The 18,122-nt window shown below is 42.3% G+C and overlaps 1 protein-coding gene across 2 annotated transcripts in view; it reads right to left on the bottom strand.

Annotated features, from left to right (window-relative positions):
• The window catches only part of RARB (retinoic acid receptor beta), a 321,663-nt gene extending 306,098 nt beyond the window's left edge, over positions 1 to 15,565 (bottom strand). The window contains exons 1-2 of one of the 2 annotated variants that reach the window (XM_040073930.2): positions 15,221 to 15,565; positions 6,184 to 6,282 (exon numbers count right to left, since the gene is read on the bottom strand). The gene's annotated coding sequence lies outside the window, so the exon portion shown is untranslated. The remainder of the gene's footprint in view (positions 1 to 6,183; positions 6,283 to 15,220) is intronic. The other variant, XM_040073967.2, reaches the window with a different exon arrangement.
• Positions 15,566 to 18,122: the final 2,557 nt, after the last annotated feature.

An 18,122-nucleotide genomic window follows, 5' to 3' on the forward strand; every position in this document is an offset into this window, starting at 1 on the left:
CCGTTGACTTCAATAGCAAGAAGATTTGATTGTATGTGGGTTTCCATACCAATTCAATACAGCTTTAAAGAAAATGGGATCACTGGTAAGCACAATACTGGATAGAAAAAGCCAGCACTTAGCATCTCTAAATATTCACTGAACACAGTCTTCAAATGCAACTAAAACCAATAAACAAATAAACCCCACATTCAAGAGGCTGTAACCTCCACACTGCATTACAAAACCCAACCAGCCCGGAGGCTAGAAGGATAAGGTATGCAGGTATCCCATCCACAAACGGCTGGTGGGAAGGATGTACTACCACCAACTACTCCCTCTCAGATCACTCACTGAGGCTCCTGTCACCAAAATTTGGTTCTCTGTATTAAAGCCACCAAAGGCCAGAATCCAGCCACGTCAGCGTTGGTCACCTCCTCTGACACATCCAGTCACTGCCCTCTTCAACAACACAAGACGGGCTGGAACAATCCATGCAGAGCCAGAAGCTGGAGCTGATGAACAAGAGTCTGAGGAAGATGTTGCAGAAGAAACCATGCCAGAAGTCTGACTGTTCCAAAGATGCTCTCTACAGTTGTTCTTCTCTGACAGAGTTTTACCATCTTATTGTAGATGTTCGTAACACCTCTGTGAGACTGAACGTGACTATACAGAAGCAGCACAGCTCCTCAGAGCTTGGAGAAAGAGAATAACAGAGGACTCCAGGAAGTCCACATGGAACTCCTCTAAGAAAATTTAACCTCATTTGAAATTACATAAGAGTTTACTTTGTCTATTGCTATTAAAAGACCAAAAATAGAAAGACAGCTAACAAAGAGTAGACAATATGGCAATGCCACATGTTTCACAAAAGCTTGACAGTAAATGCTTGATTCAAAGCACACTATTAAGCCCCCCAAAATTCAAGCAATTATAAAAATGAAATTATAGACACAATGATGAATGACGACAAATGAAATGTTAATAGATCTAGCACCATACAAAAAAAATATTGATTTTCTCTGATTATTACTTAGGTGATCAGAGTGTATGAGGTCCTAGTTGCCTGCTTGCTCTAGATTTTATTAATGCTCCAATATCAGACACCCAATTTGGAAATCAATGCTTACTTCATCATTTTTCTCTGAAGGATCCTATTATTCACAATTGATTTAACAGAAATGAAAGGCTTACCATTAACAAGATCCAGCTGCTGACACTTCTTAGATGAATTATTGAACTTCTAAGAGTGAATTAACTTAACCATCACCAAGACTTATCGTCTGATGTTTCTCATACCAATGTTTCTCATTCTCAGTGTATTTATAATTACAGAACCAAGTAGTAGAAAGTAACTCCTTTGCTGCCTCCTCCAACACCATATACACCAAAAAAATTAAGTTTTGTAAAGATAAAAATATGAGTTCTGCACCAAATTCAGTCAACTGGAGCTTAGTCTCTGCTTTTTGACACCCTGAATCTTCATTTATTTCTAAAACTCCTAGGTCATTTCAAGGTTCAGAAAGAGGAAATCCAATTTATGGCAAGTTACATCTTCTGTCAATGAGATTACTACAGTTGAAGATCCCTAGGGCTAACCATGCTCTGCCAGAAAGCCTACAGAAGATTATTAATTCCCTTTAGGTACAAAATGAAGAACTACCTTATGAATTGAGATAAAAGTAACAAATATTATGCTACTGCAAGTAGAAGAAGTACTACCAGTCCATCGCAAAAGCAGTGTAAATGTAAAAAGCCAAAGGCCTGTGTTTAAAACTTGCCATCTGAGCCAAGGGGATATCTCTGCTCAGAATGTAAATTCATCATGCCCATTTTCCAGTCTAAGAAGGACTATGCATCACCCAAGGTGAATTCAGTTCCTCAAATAAGAGCTCTGGCTCTGCAGAATGAAAAGTTCAGTACCAAAAAAAAGCAGCTTTGGAAGGGCAGATGATCACACCAGCCTCTATTGTAATCCTATCAATGACTATGTAATCCTAAGCAATTCCCAAGCAGGTACACCGCTAATAATGCTCTTCATGAGTCGTCCTTGAGAAGTGGCAGTAAAAACCCCGAGTGCCAGTACACTGCCCAGCTGCCCTGATCTACAAGCACATTTGTGTCAAGAGCACAGAGCTGCGCTAGGCAATAAGCTATCCTTCAGCCACAGACAGCAGGACCACAGCCGCCTGGTGACGTAGCCAGAACAACTGCTCAGCTGTCAAAACCGGTGAACGTTTCAAGTCTTAGTAGACTTTTGGCCAAACTGTACTACCCAGCTGAATATGCCTTCAAACTGCTAGAATGGCAACTGCTTTCTCCTTTAGCATTCATCGTACTTGCAGAGGTCATCCTGGTTACACTTACCTCTGCAACTGCTCTGAAGGCTTCAGCACGAGACCAAGTTCAGGCTCCAGATGCAACACATTCGGGAAGTCTTCTGGATTAATAACACAATTTTTTGCTTCCTTTTTATTCCACAGAATGGTGAGATAACAGACCTGTTCTATCCTTTTCACACAAGCTGAAAGTCAACAACTGTCCAAAATCACTAGGGCCTCTTTTCAAAGTCCTCAATGGATTTGAGTGCTTTCACACTGCTGGAGGCAAAACACCTGGGCCTTTTTTACCAGGGTTAGCATCTGAGGAAGAGACACTTGGAGCAAACCAATCATTTTTTGAATACTGTATTTCCCTTTCCCAACCCCCTCCATCTGTTTTAACTCCTATCTTACTGAAAGTAACCTTAAAATTCTGCTTTGGACATTGGACAAACATTTTAAAAACTAAGAAATATAGGAAGGAAGCCTGACAGAGCCTCCAAGCTCATAGGTCTAACTACATTAGGAAAACAGGCCAAAATAATGAAATTATCATTAATTTTAAAATATTTAAGTATCAAAATTTTTCAATCTGCCTCTTCTCTACAGAACAACACTTCTGAAATGGAGCGTGGCTGGCCGTAACTGAAATCTACTTTAATTTGATATCTGCATAAAACACATCTCAGCAAGTAGGTTGTAACAACTTTTTAAAAAAAGACATGGACCTTGGCAGATTTCCTGCTTTTCTTACACTCATTTCTTCCAGTACTTCCCACATTGCGAAATAACTCTTAATGCTATAAAGACAGTGCAGACTGCAAAAATTGGTTCCAATGGGAGTAATGTGGTCAGAATTTGGCATTCAGCGAAGTTTCCATTTCTACATAGGTTTCATTTATTTTTCAGTTTAAAAATAAGACCATATTTTGGCATGTAACTAGAGCTGCTCCTGCAACTCAAAAGAAATAACACTGCTGGCAAGCCTCAAATCTGTTCCAAGACAAAAAACTGTGTTGGCAGAACTTTTTCTAAAAGTTCTTTTTGACTAGAGGCAGAATTCAACACCAGCATAAATGGGGAAACTTCAGTGAAAACAGTTATGTTACACATTACGTTTATATAATGCAAATATATTTAGCTGACATAGAATTTAAATTCTGTTGAACCAATTCTGCTTATCTTCCACATGTACATAATAACTAAGCACCAAATTCTATAATCATTCTTCTGTGAATACTCTTTTCCCTCCTACATAAATGGTACTGTGCTATTTACGAAGTCCCACAACCATGCCACACGGTTTTTTAACGTAAGAGTTATCCAATCAGGATGTGGTGAAATTAAAGCTGCAAGATCTATATTCCTGCATCAATTACAGGCACAGAAGAAAATAACATAAATCTGACATTTCACAACTGCTGAGGGTTTGATTTTGCAACCTACTTTCTAAAATACCTTTTTTGCACGTCATACCCAAGGGTTTTTTTAGTGCATGAATACAGTTAACCAATGTGCAGAGGTGCTTCATCAACACAGATCACAGCAAAATCTGACTCCCAACTCCACTATGGCACAGACAACAATGAAAGCATTCAAGTACATAGGCAAAGATGCCCATACCCCTCGGAAATTCAAGGTAGAGGTGGTCGATGGATGGGACAAAGTACTTACAAGGAAACCTGTACTATTTTAGATTAACTGTTGAAAAAAATGGAATTGAGTCCTTCTTGCCAGAGAGAGGGAGAAAGTTACGTGACAGTGGTATCAGGATGCTTCAATCCTCTTGAAGGAAAAACAATACAAAGCGTAAATATATACGTGTTTCTAAAGCCAAGTTCTAAGCACAACTTGCATGCTTTACCCTAAATACAGTTGACTTAACACTAAATACAGTTGTTTGAGTATGGCATTGAACATCTTTGGTGTTATGCTTTTTTGTCAAGCTATGCTTTTTTTTTACATTTTGTTGTACTGTCACTGAAGAAAAAAAATGACAAAGAAATGTAGACTAAATTTATTTGTCTTCAGATTCTTAAGAATTTGTATCCAATGCACCACAACTCATGAACTGCTTCAAATAATTCAACTAAGCACATGGAGTAGAGGACCTTTAAAAGTTCCCTTCCAACCCAAACTATCGTATGATTTGCAATACTGGATTTTAAAAGTCAGTCTGCCTACATGTAAGGTATCTTTTCAATAAAATATACCACTTTAGATGTTCACTGACTTAATTCAATAAATAAAAAGAAAGGTAAGAGGTGAAGCTTATGTTCAGACCACAAATTATAATGCAGTTAATTTGACTGCCAATATAATTAATACAATGACCAGATAAGTACAGTTAGAACTCCAAATAAACTTAATATGCTTTATACATAATTAAAAACTAAGCAGAATATGAACTAAACTTTAGGTCTGATATTCCAACTCATTGAGAATAGCAGTATCATTGAGAATAAATTACACAAAATTTTCAGTGTAGTATACTTAAGAATTGATGTCACAAAAATCATCAAATCTTCAGAAATTTAAGGCAAATTTGCCAGCAAGTATAGGAAAACACATGAATCATCTTTTTATTTTCACTGTAAAAATAATATACTACAGGTGTTTTAGAAAGACTTTGATTTTCAAAAATAGGTGGTCTCTTTTTTTCCATACATTACCAAGTCTAACAGAGGCACATTTTTATTTAGGCTAAATCGTGCCTTATGGGACACACTTAGGAGGAGGAAAGAGGGACATGAAACTGGCATTTGAGACATATTGCTAGTGTAAAGCTGCCAAAAGCACACAGCAGGGAGCATGTTTTGGCTATCCATGAGCAGAATAAGCATGCACTTCTTACCCACTGCCAGCTGGCATTTGTTTCCCAATACAGAATGCTCACTAGGCAGTTTGGAGACTGGACATACTCCTAACCTTAACTATGCTCCCATAAAAGCGTGATGCTGAGATACCTCATTAACCATGCCTGTCTCTTTGCTGACTGCCAAATGACAAAGACTGAATGACAAACACAAAGGATACGTTTCTCCTTATGCATCAAGAAGTACTTAAAGTATATCCTAACATACTCTAGTGCTTACAGCAAAAGAGAGATTTTAAGAGTGTTGGAAGACAATTCTGCCAGAATCTCAAAAAGCAGAAACACTGCTACTCTCTATTGTACATAGGTAGAAAAAGTGAAATCCAGAGACACAGGGTACCAAGAAAACACAGCAATGTATAGGAAGACTGGCTGGCACCATGATTATAAACGGTACTATCATGCTTAATACAACCTCTAGCCCTCCTCACAACAGACGCTCCCTGCTTTATGTGCTGGGGCAGATTTGTGGGTAGAAGATTGATGTCCCCCTCCATCTGTTAATGACTATATAGGTCCCCTGGGCTTCGCACCAAGGGTACTTTGCCCTTAGGATGGAAAAAGAAATGGGAATTTGTGTTTGTTACAACATGCGCTTACTATTCCCAGCAACACTGGCAATTGCTAGATGTGTATTATTTCAACTCTATCTACCAAAAACATATTTTATCACTGTAGTTCAACTGTGATTCCAAATAGCTTTTCAAAGAGATCAGTTAAAGGAGAACAAACCAACAGGGGGGCACTTTTCACTTTCAGAGTGCTTTCCTGACACACACAACCTGCATTGGTATTTGCCCTGTAAGTGCTCTATTCATTAACTTTTCACTAGAGTTCCACAGCGACTCCACTTTTCGGATTTCTTTTTCTCTGTCACTGATAGCCTGCTGTCATGGACCAAGCAACCCAGAAGGAAGAAATGTACCAGAGACTGCCATACAAAGGGAGAGGGCACTAATTAAAGTCTTCATTTCCTTCAGGGGGTTCTGTGAGTGGATTTTAACTTACCCTTGTTAACTGTACCTTTGCTCCTGAGACCTGGAGGCAAGTCAGAAGAAGGAGCTTGACACCATCATAGTCTTCAAGGACCTAAGCCAGTTAGATATCCTGGAAGAACATAGGGAAAGAACAGTTACAAAATGAAGTTCTGAAGGAATGAGGCAAACATAGTCACCACCAGAACAATGGTACTCAGAGCAAAACCAGAGAAGATCTGAATATCCACAAATGAGAAATCAAAACCAGAGCATTGTTTCACTAAATTCTCCGAATGTGGTGTCTCAGGTTTGTTTCATGCTCCCTTTCTTCCTTTTCCCACCCCTATCAATTGCAACACTGACCTCAATTCCATCTCAAGGAAGAAACAGTTCTCCCTGCCAAAATTCCCTGTGAGCACCAAAGGGAATTCCAAGAGCAGTCAACCATGTTTACACTGACACCACGCATATTTAATTAACTTCTCCCAGTTCACTCTGCTTAACTTTGGAAAAAGCTGGAACACCTTTACAGCTGAACCATCAAAATGAGAAAAAATCTACCCTCTTTTTAAAAAAGGGAAATGTGATTTCAGTATATGACCTCTACCAGTCCTTTTGATCCAATGGGGCTCTGTTTCCCCCAAACGATTCCCACCCATCAAGAAAAGCAGGATGAGACCGTAGTCAAGAGGAGAAAAGAAAGAAAAATTGAAAAGGAATTGCTCTGTACTGTCCTTCATCTTCAGCAGGGAATTTCCTGGTCTCAAATGCTACCAGAGTGAAGAAACTGCAACCACAAAAGACAATTTTTTCTCTCTATATCAGCAGCACCACGAAGCAATGAGTGTCAAACTAACAAAGTGCTCTGCCTGTCTAGGCCATAATACTCATAATATTACTCTGAAAACACTTCTCTACTGGCTTTCAAAATCAGGAAATACACAAAATCAAAGATACGCACCTAACGTTGTTAAAATTAATTGTAAAACACAACCAAGAGCTGCTCCCAGATTTCTCATCTGCAGCCAGTGATATTTGGCCTTTTTCTTATGCTTCCTCAGCAAGGCATGCATTTCACCTTTCATTTGAAAATTAAAGGAATAGTCTTTTCCTTTAATCTGTGTACAAGAAAACACATTCTGAGTATGATTTAAATACACAGAGCAGGTAAAAGGGATTCAGCACTAATATTTCTTGATCAAGTCATTCTCAGGTACTTTTGGAAGTCTAACTTAGAGCTGAAAAGCTTGAAACTCAAGAGCTGCAGTTTACCTTCCCTGTAGGGAGTACAAGATAGCGTATCTCCTGACTGATACTCCTTTGAGCAACAGCTCGCTTTCCTTAACGTGCCTCCTCAGTTGCCATCCTGTGGCCTGCACAGGTAGGCAGCCCCTGGAGAGGAAAGCCACTGAAGTCTGTGCATCCTACAGAGCACTGACAGCAATCATTCAAGCTTTTATACAAGCCCCTTGTACCTCTGCAGAAAGGCTGCTCTCAGTCTGGCCTCCAGAGAAAATACCGCAGCCTAGACTGATAACATCTACTTGCACTGCTGCTGATTAGACATAGACTGTCATCTGTCAGCAACAGTCTTTCTGAAAAGCTGATCAGGAGTCCTAGGCCTGAGCCACAGCCAAGTACTGGTAAAACACATTTAATGTCAATTGCAAAAAAACCCAAACATATCTGTTTGGGGGAAGAGCAGGGGAGTTACTGTTGCTCATTTGTGGAGAAGGGAAGATTGTACCATGTCTGCACACATACATAGACAGATGTATGTCTCACCCATGGGATAACAAATACAACTTGTTCTCCAATATAGAATTTTCCACTTTGAACATATAGACATGAATATATAAAGTTCATGTTATTTCAGTGACGTACCTTTCGAATGAGTAACACTGGCAAGATTACAATTCACACAACACAGATTATTTGGTCATCACTAACTAAGGGACAAATTGAAGTCTGAAGGCCAAATCTACAGGGATTTCTGGTGACATCACTAAGACCTCACACAGATCCCCGAGACAAATTAGTGCTGGTATTTTGTCCACCTTCATACCACGTTAGTTATGAGAAATGGCTCAAAAAACAGTCGAATATGATGCCACAACTAACAACAGTGAGCGACTCCATCAACGAAGAGTACTCTCATCACATCAGGAACAAAGGATATGTGAACAATCAATCTTAGAGAGCTTCAATAGCCATTCTGTCAGGGAAAAGGAAAAAAAACACCCAACATTTTTTTTATCAAAGTGTAAGAGTCATTTCAAATTTGGTACGTTATATACCTTCCCAGGCTTATGAAGAGCTCACCAACAGTAGCCACAGCCAAGCCCAGCAAAGACTACCACTTAACATGTGTCACGTTTATTTGTCAGAGCTATTCCCAACACACAGCAGCAAGACTGTGGCTAGTCAAGGCAGCAGCAGCACTTTGCCAGACAGTTTAAACTTGTTCCTTTGCACGTGCTCTTTATCTACTTTTATTCTAAATTACCTTGGCCATGAGTACTACACAAAGGGCTCTTCTGATCCCACAGACAAACAGCTCTTTAATCTTAAGAATGTAATTTAAAAGACTACTTAGCATAACTTTTACAATACTTATTTTCTCTGCAGGAAATCTTCTTACACAATCAGAATAATTTAGGCTGAAAAGGACCTCTAGAGGCCACATCCTCCAATTCCCAGTCAAAGCTGATTTCAAAGTTAGAACAAGTTGTTCAGAGTCTTGTCCAGTCACGTTTCTGAATCTCCAAGGGCAAATCCTGCAACCTCCATAGACCTCAGGTCAGAGTTTAACCATTCTGATTGTTAATTCTTTTTTCCTTATGCCCAGGCATAATTGCTCCATTTCTATGTGTGACAACTGCAACTTATCCTTGCTCTGTACACCTCAGAGAAGAGCACTGCACTCTGTTCTGAACAGCCTATTGGGAAATGGAAGGCAGCATTTCACCTTCATCTTCTAATCTCCAGGCTGGGCAAACCTAACATCAGGATCTCTCTGTATGCCATGTACTCCAGACATCAACTGAAACAAGGTGGTTGCTCCATGTTAAAACTCTTGAAATTATTTATAAAAATGTAACAGAGTTATTCACATACCTCACCTTGATCATGCAACAGTACTTTACAGGTCCCCTGACACAGACAGGACCATTGGTACCTTACTTTCTGATCCCAAAGAAAGTTCTGAGGACAGCCTCAGTGGAGCAGCAAGCATAAAGGATTTAACAAGATGGTGCACAGAGTGGCATCTCAGATCACCTAACACTCTGGAACAGCACTTTTTTAAGGGTACAAAGAAAAAAAAAAAATCAACATTTAAAAAAGTTTAATGTGGTTTAGAATGTAGCTATACAGCTTCCTGCAGTTGACCCCAGAAAAATAAAAGACACGTGATGCGTAACTTCCTTTGACTTTTCTTTGAACACTAGATAGAAGCTCCCACTTTAAAGAGCAGGAATGTTTTTGTTAATTACTCCTACAATTTTTGTTAATATTTCTAAATAGTACCTAATGCTAAAATATTTGCATGTACCAAGCCCATGGGTTAGAACACCCTCTCAAAGAAGAACAGTTTCTAATCATTATTTTGAGATAGGGTGCATTGCATAACTTTGATGAAATGAACACTATCCACTTCTCACTTGACTGTGTTAATTCCACAGTATTTGTAGAGAATCTAGACATAGGTCAAAACATATACAAGAAGAAGGATGTGCAAGAAAAAGACCTGTTAACCTTCACTGAGCTACTGAGAGCACGCTTCCTTGCATGGCAGCACAAAGCACGCCCTCAGAGGGCATGAATCAGCTGACCCAAGGAAGTCAGCTTTCTTTACAACTTCATAGGATGTTCCCCATGTGCAAGAATGGGCTTAAAAAAGATTTTATTTATTATTTATTTAAAGCTTGTCTTTGCTACATATTGCTGCCGCAGGGAGAAGGTTTTCATATCTGCCTAGATAAGACCTAAAACCCCAGGAATCATGACTGCCAAATACGCCAACAATCAGCATCCCCAGACCTCAAGATTAAGCCGTGCAAGTTCAAAACCTGTCCACTTAGCAGACACAGCAGTTCCACCCAAAACCACAAAATGTATTAACACTGAAAATTAGGCATGGAACTACTTATACCCACAAACACACCTGTATACTCATTTGTGCATACTGTTGGCAGAATTGTGCGTGTTACACACGTAGCCCATACTACACACATAACCTTCAACAATTTAAGAACAGTAGCAAACACCAGCATCTGCAATGTTCTGCCTTCATGAGAGAAGAGCCATGGCAAACGCTCCAGAGCTGTCGCATGGTAATGGCACCTCAGTAGTGAGCCTGCTGCAACTCTGGAACAGCATGAGCACCCAGCCCCACAGTGCCCTCCTCCAGCTCCCCACAGCAGCCTAGACACAGGGGACAAGCTGTAGCACTGCAGGAGAAGTAAAAGAGAAACTAGTGCCCCTCCAGAGAGAGCCCCCTCTCTTGCACCCAGCACAAACACACACATCAGCACAGGACTCAACTCGGCTCTGAAGTTTTACACATGACTTGGAAAGGTTTTGCCATCACTTGTCTAACAAAAAGAACAAAACCCACTCTATGTGCAAAGCTTTTTAATGCCTCCAAAACTGGCACTTTCACATCTCCAGGTTGAGGTTTTTTCCCTATTCATCCTATCCTCTCCATTTAGCTTACACAGAGACCACTTCCATAGTGCCATGCTAATTAGCAACAGCTTGTACTCTGTATTAAAACTAAAAATAACCCAAAAAAAATCTAGTGAAAAGAAAAACTGAATGAGCTCATATGCATTTCATCATTTCAGTAATATTGGTATACTTTAATTATACATAAATAATTTTAATTCTGATCTGAGCAGCAGACTAACTATAATTGCTGAAAAATAAAGTTATAAATTAGACGTGAGATATGGTAGAGTCTATTGCCTTATGGACTTGCTATAAAGTGCTACAAAAATATATATGGCTGGAATCAAAATTAACAATAAGCTCACTGTGTGGGGATAAAATAAAGAAGTGAACAGTAATGTTCAGCTGGTGTAGCAAATAAACCCAAAACCTACAAGGCATAACTTCAACAAACTAAACAAATATTTAATAAAATTTGGTTCCTTTCACTTTCACTGACATGAGTAACTCCTAAAAATAAGAAAAAACACATTCCTTACAGGCAAATGTCTATTATATAACTTTTCTATATTTCTTGTACTTCATTTGGCTTTTTCACAATGGGCCTTATTCTGTTTCCTTATGTCTATACTTCCTATATGTTCAGTATTCACCAATCTACCTACCTTGAATACAGACTAAGCTACAGATTACAGAAAATGAGAAGTTCAATGACTCTTCCAGGCTTAAAGATTTCCCAGTATTGTAGCAAACAGAATACTACACATTGCTTTGTGGGAGAGAAATATGATTTTACTGACATTTCATCAGCGTCTTGGGAGTCAAAGACCATCTCCTATAATATTGAATATTTAATTTGAACACAGCCTACAAATAAGGAAATATTGGACATAATTTTTCTCCAGTATCTTGCCTAAGCTGTAACAATAGTTTGCACTTGCAATATTCACCGCAGTAGACTCCATTATTGTAATTAAGATCAGCTAAGCTGTTTTAGGGAATTTCAATAGCTACTGTCTCCACCTAATAGATAAACAAGAGAGAGTCAATGATATTGAAAGCAACAGATTCAATGCAGATAACTTACAGAGTTCAATACCACAAAATATTACTGAAACAACAGGTTATTAAACCAGGCAAGATATTAAAGCTTTGTGCATAAAGTAACTGCTAGCTGAGAAGGGTTAGAGAAACTGCCACCACAACAAAAAGCACTCTCTAACTGCTCATAACAGCTGGATGACAATGGCTGGACTTGGTACTGTGTCCCACTGAGGAGTGGCAGCTTTTTAAATCATTGTTTGTATCATCTACCAGGAGAATCCCACCCTGGGGTGCAAAGCAATGGAAAATTAATATTTGACTTGAAAATACCTGTACTTCTTGCGTGAAACGCCAGTATTTGCACAGATCTGCTTGAACCTGCTAGCAACTCTAATTTTACATGCGTAAATCCACACAAGTCAACAGGAACTTAGTTTATGCTACCTACCCACCATATCCATACAGACAGAAGTGTGAAAATGGATGATCCCTTTCAGGCACACCTGGCTCAAACTCCTACTGTACACACCTACAGACACTCATAGTTAAGAATTTGCTGCAATAATTCATTTATTTCTACAGAAATGCGGATATGTGAGAACACTGAGCCTTCTACACCTCGCCCACACTAGAGACCCGCTACCCCCAAAACAAGCTCTATCAATAAATCCCTTTTACTACTGACAGAGACAAAATTACCTCAGCAGAAAATGAAAAAGCAGTCCTTGGTGGTGCCATTCTTTCCACCTAGAGAGAACCCAATTTTCATGTGTAACAGAGATAGTTTACACTTTGCTATTAGGATGAAATAGCCTGAAAACGCAAGAGGACTACAAGACCTCTGTAAGAGGGTGCAAAAGAGATGTAAAGTACACCAAAGTGCAACCATCTGCAGTGGAGCCACTTTGCATTCTTCTCAAGCAGACTTAGTCACAACATAATGACAACCCAGGTTGAGACACTCTCATTTACTAACACTGTGACACTACTATACATGGACAAATCCTGCAACCCTTCATCTAGCAAAGTATGTTTCGCTGGAAGCTGACCCACATAAAAAGCTGAGGATCAACCTTCTCTGATCATTAAAACAGACAGATGCTGACACAACAAGCTCTTACCCAGAGCTTGGTTCATAAAGGAAAGATTTAATTAATATTTTAAATCAAAACAAACCTTCTTGGTTAAAAAACAAAGCACACGCTAACTCCTGATGCTCTTATTTTAAGAGCAATGGGTTTTTATTCAGTTTTGCTTCCAACTCTTCCCAAATGACATAACCAGAACTACAAACAAGGATGTCCACATAGCAACTTCTACCACAATGACACAACTGATCTAAATTTACACTGACACCACTTTACCTTAAATCAGTGTCTCCCACATGTACAGGCTTTTTCACTAGGTATCCAATTCCTTCAGCCAGCCTTAGCATAATATATAATAAACCTATGCTTGCTAAACTTCCTCATGAGAACTCTTCCAAGAGAAAGGGATGAAGAGCAGTCTCAGTGAATTTTCTTTCCTTGGACTGTTGCTGTACTGTCCTGATGGGCATCTTTCGGATCTATCAGTCCTTGGACAATAATATTTTGTGTTGCTTCATTAACTAGGTTGTTTTCCGAATCCATGCTATTGTTCCCCCCTCTCTTCAAAGCATAAAGTTAGACCGCGTTTATTACCAGTAATTTAGCCGTTCATATTTTGTTACAAGCAGCTTGCTTAAATGCTATTAAAAGCACGTCTCAGCCAAAGGCAAAATATCAACACTATCCAACCCAGCAAAATTCTGCCACAGATTCAAACGACCAAACTGTCACTCTACGTACAAACAACAGCGCGCCACTAGAAAACACCAGAAATGTATAAAGAGCATCCCCATTACCTCCTTGCATCAACGCCTGTGACACGCACACGCACTGGCAAGTCTTCTGTGTTTTCTAACCATGGATCACTCCCTGGCGGGCAGCAGAAGGGATCCAGCAGACCCCCACACCGCCAGCCTCACTCACCCAGAAGTAATCCCTGCTCCGGCCGCACAGCCACCGCGTCCCAACAATATCCTCCGGCGAGGAGAGGAGCCGCAAAACTGAACTTTCACTCCCAAAAGGCGCAGGAGAGCCGCCCTGCACGCCTGCCCGGCCGCTGCCCGAGTCACCGGGACACAGAACTAGCGGGAGGTGAAGCGCGCAGCCGGCTGAAGGACGGGCACCGCGGCTCTCCCTGCGCAGGAACCTCACTCACAAGGCGCGCATCGCTGGGGCTCTGCTCTCGCACACCGAGCCACTCGGCACTGCAAGCACTGCCGAGACCCATTGCCTTGTTTTAACCATATCTGTAATCATCAAGTTTTTGGGGGGGTTGGGTGGTTTCGTTGTTTTTTTGGTTGGGTTTTGTTGGTGGGTTTTTTTTGTTTTTTTTTTTTTCGCCGAAACAGCCGTTCATTCAGGCCAATGCCGCCTAGCAGGACAGCAGCCGCAGCGGCGGAAGGGGTGCCGGGCTGACAGGGTCCCGAGCACAGCCCGGCGCTCCGTGCTTCCAAACCAGCCCCCGACGCGCCTCGGACGCGCTTTTGTCTGCGGAAGAGAAGGCACGGAGCGCCCGGGCGCTGCCGCCACATCATCGCGCTCACGGGCTGCAGCCCAAAATAGCGCCCGCGCCGCCGCGCGCCCCGCATCCCGCCGGGCAGCGGGAGGACGCGCCCGGTGCCCCGCGCTGACCCGAGCCGAGCCGGAGCGGGGGCGGCGCGGACACGCGCGGAAGGCGCCGCGGGGAGAAGCGCCGCGCCGGCCGGGACCGCGAGGGCACGGCCGGCAGAGCGCCCCGCTCCCCTCCCCGTCTCTCCCCGCGCCGGACGCGGCGCGGCAGGCAAGGAACCGACCCCCCCGCCCCCTCCGGCCGCCGGCAGCCCCGCTTTACCTCGGCAGCCTCCCGCTCCCGCCGCCGCCCCGCCAGTGCCGCCGACAGCGGCGGCGGCAAGCCCCGGACCCCCCGCCCCGCCCCGCCCCCTGGCGGGGCCGCGGGGGCTCGCGCGCCCCCTTGCCGCGCGCGGGGCCCGGGGGGCGCGGGGCGCTTCCCGCCCGCGCGCCGGGAGAGGCGAGAGGGGAGCGGGCGGCCCTCGGGCGCGCTTCCCGCCGCGGAGCTCCGCCGCGGCTCTGCGGCGCGGGGCAGGTGCGGGACGGGGCACGGAGGAGCCCCAGGGCTCGCCCCCCCGGTCTCCGGACGCTGACAGGCGCTTCCCGCATGGAGCGCGGTCCCGCCCGGTCGGAGCTGTAGTACGCCCGTCCCTCCTTCCGCCCAGCGCAAGGGAGCGGGGCGCGGGACGGGCTTACCCCCTCCCGCCGACCTCTCACCTCAGGAGTGCTCTGCGTTTTGACTGCTCTGCCCGCAGCCTCTGGATATAGTTTTTCTTCCATCAGACTCTCAGCGCGGCCCCCTCTTGTCGCGCCTTCAGTGCCGATGTGCCTCCTCTTGCCTTGACGGCCGCAGCGACTCTCCATGCCTTCTGCAGGTGGGTGTGTCCGACGGGGAGTGGAGTATGCCGTGAGAAATCTTAAGAATTCCTGCTAGGGAAGAAATCCCGAAAGAGAGAGAAAAGGTGTGATGGTGCTCAGGTGAGCAACGGGCTCCAAGCCTTCCATGCCAGCAGTACCGGAACTGCCAGGGCCTTTGGCATCCTCTCAGCTGCTATTCATCTCAGCTTAGAGACTGCAAAGTCTTCAAGAGTTAAAACAGGCAAAAACACCCTCTCTTCGGATTTTTGACAGCTGTAATGAACGCAAGGAAGAATTATGTAAACATTATTAAGTGTTAATAAACACATGTCAGCATTAGGCGCTCTTGTGTAGAAATGTTGATAAAAGCCACTGTGAAAGCTTTATTCATAATGTCTTTTTAACTTTATGTAGCTGGTGTAATAGGCCCCGTGCATTGCTGTTGCCTCGACGGAAAATCATTAGCCAGTAATGGATGAGCCAGTTCGGAAGGAGTGCCACTGGGATACTGCACACTTTCATTCAAAGATGCTATGTATTAGAGGAAGTAGCAGGAGACCTGCCAACTTTCCCAATTTAATTATTAAACTGTCAGTTCCTGACTCCTTGCTTCAACTTCCTGAGGCAACATCTGGCTGTAATAACGAAAATAAATAAATAAAATAAAATTTGATCATTCACTCAGCAGCATTCTCTTTGCAATGTCCTTTTTACAGCAACTTTTATGAAAAGCTCAATATGGGGGATCCAGACCCGGCATCTCTCTGAACTACTCGAAAGCGAAGACAAGAACAGTTTCAGCTGTGATCCTCAAGGCAAAGATGTGGAGAAGGCTATATCATATACTTGAGCCTTTTTTCAATGAGTCTGGTGGTGTGCATTTTAATCTTCCTAATCCTTCTTTTATTCATAAGAACATCAGCGGGTTTTTTTCGCTGCATGAATCTGCATGATATGACTTCAGGAGATAAAAAAAAAATCTTTTGCTAGCCAAGAATTTTTGCATTTTCATCAAACATTTCTTCAAAAGGGTGAAGCTGATTTCAAGGAAAAAAAAAACAAAACATAAAGGATATCAGATTTAAATGCTACCAAATGTGAGCAAAATACTGAAGAGAAGTTTTAAAATATCTGAGGCTGTGTCTTCACTTGTTCTCTGGATCTGTTTCATATGATGTGACAGCTTCAGCTCGTGATTCGTTATTGCAGTGGCTTTTGGAACTGAATGCCTCTTTTTTTTTCATATCCTCACTCAAACACACGCACACGCTTACAAAAATATGTATCTATATATGTACACATGCACATGGAGAGACAAATACAGAGTGACTCAGCTCTGCATTCTACTTGCTTAATCAGTTTCAAATCTTCAGTACTGTTCCCTTGCCTTATTTAAAATGCCTAAGGCCACCTTTCCCACATTGCTTATTTCAGTGCTGGGGTACAGAGCCTTTGACAAAGCTGGGGCATCTACGCTGCCTTCTGCGGGTCACCCTCTCCTAAAAGCCTTTCTGCAGGTCAGGAGGTCAGCCCTTCCATTAATCACACGGCAGCTTGGGATTCAGCACTCACCCTGCACACGAGTCCTAGGGAATCCTCAGAGACCTTTCTCCTGGTGGTCGCTTGGAGGGAAGGAGGGAAATCAAGGTCTGGAGGCAGAGGTTGTGCAAGCCCAAACCACAGAGAGATGGTATCAGGAGTGCTGTGGGGTGACCAACATCATCCACACATTGCATGGTGATTTGGTCTGCCCCATGCTGTGAACAGATAGGAATTGTAGCAACTCTGCTGGTGAGTGCTAGTCAGGCAAGTACGGCAGCAGTGCCTAATTCAGTGTCTCCAAGTATAACTCTTTTCCAAGTGCTCCCAGAGAAAGCACTTCTGATTTTCTCCCTTCCATCAAGAAGTCAGGTAGACAGATGAGAAGAGTCTGAAGTCAATGTTGCTGTCTTCTGAGCTCCTGTCAGATATTTAACACGTGGTCCTTGATTTTCTTCCTCAGAAGTTTCCTTCTTCTCATAGCTTGGAGGTACTTCTGGAATATTTTATGGATTTCTTAGCTGCTCTCCACTGGAATTCCTCATAATTCCTTTCTTCCTAAGGCTTCCTTGGGTACTTTTTCTTTTGTATCCCCCAGCACAAGCAGCAGAAAATTTAACTATCCTGTTAAGTAGGGCAGGCTTTCTTAAATTGTTGAAAAAATTCTGGATAATCCTTTCATACCTGTCTCCCATCTTCAAATGAAATGACTACACCTCTTAAGTTGTCATAGGATGGAATTGAATACTTTATATAAATTCTATCCAAGATTCTCCCATTTTCCCTACAGTTCATGACAGATCAGTCAGACTCTTCCTTTAGACTGTAAAGAAGAAAGAAAATAGAAAGGGGAGAGTGTTCAAAGTGGATTTTGTGATCAAATTCTATTGAACATTTTTTCTATTATTTGTAAATTCCCAGGTCTATGGCTCAGAATTATTTTTACAAAAACCACCTGGGTTAAAAAAAAAAAAAAAATCCTCAAAACAAAACATTTCAAAATTCTCTGGACCAATGAAACATTCCCAAGACAGCAAAGACTATCCCATGACCAGATGCAGCTTTGAAAACTTCCATAGGAAGTAGAATTTGTACTATAGGAAGGAAAATTTGTACCTCTGTACATTAAGGAGTCTATCATCCATTTCCCTAGGTTTTGCTCAGGAGACCCTGTGACAACTTCTGTACTGAATATTAATTCAGAAGTAAAGAGGAAACTGCA

The sequence above is a fragment of the Hirundo rustica genome, chromosome 1 (genome assembly GCF_015227805.2).
Source record: "Hirundo rustica isolate bHirRus1 chromosome 1, bHirRus1.pri.v3, whole genome shotgun sequence".
Lineage (NCBI taxonomy): Eukaryota > Metazoa > Chordata > Aves > Passeriformes > Hirundinidae > Hirundo > Hirundo rustica.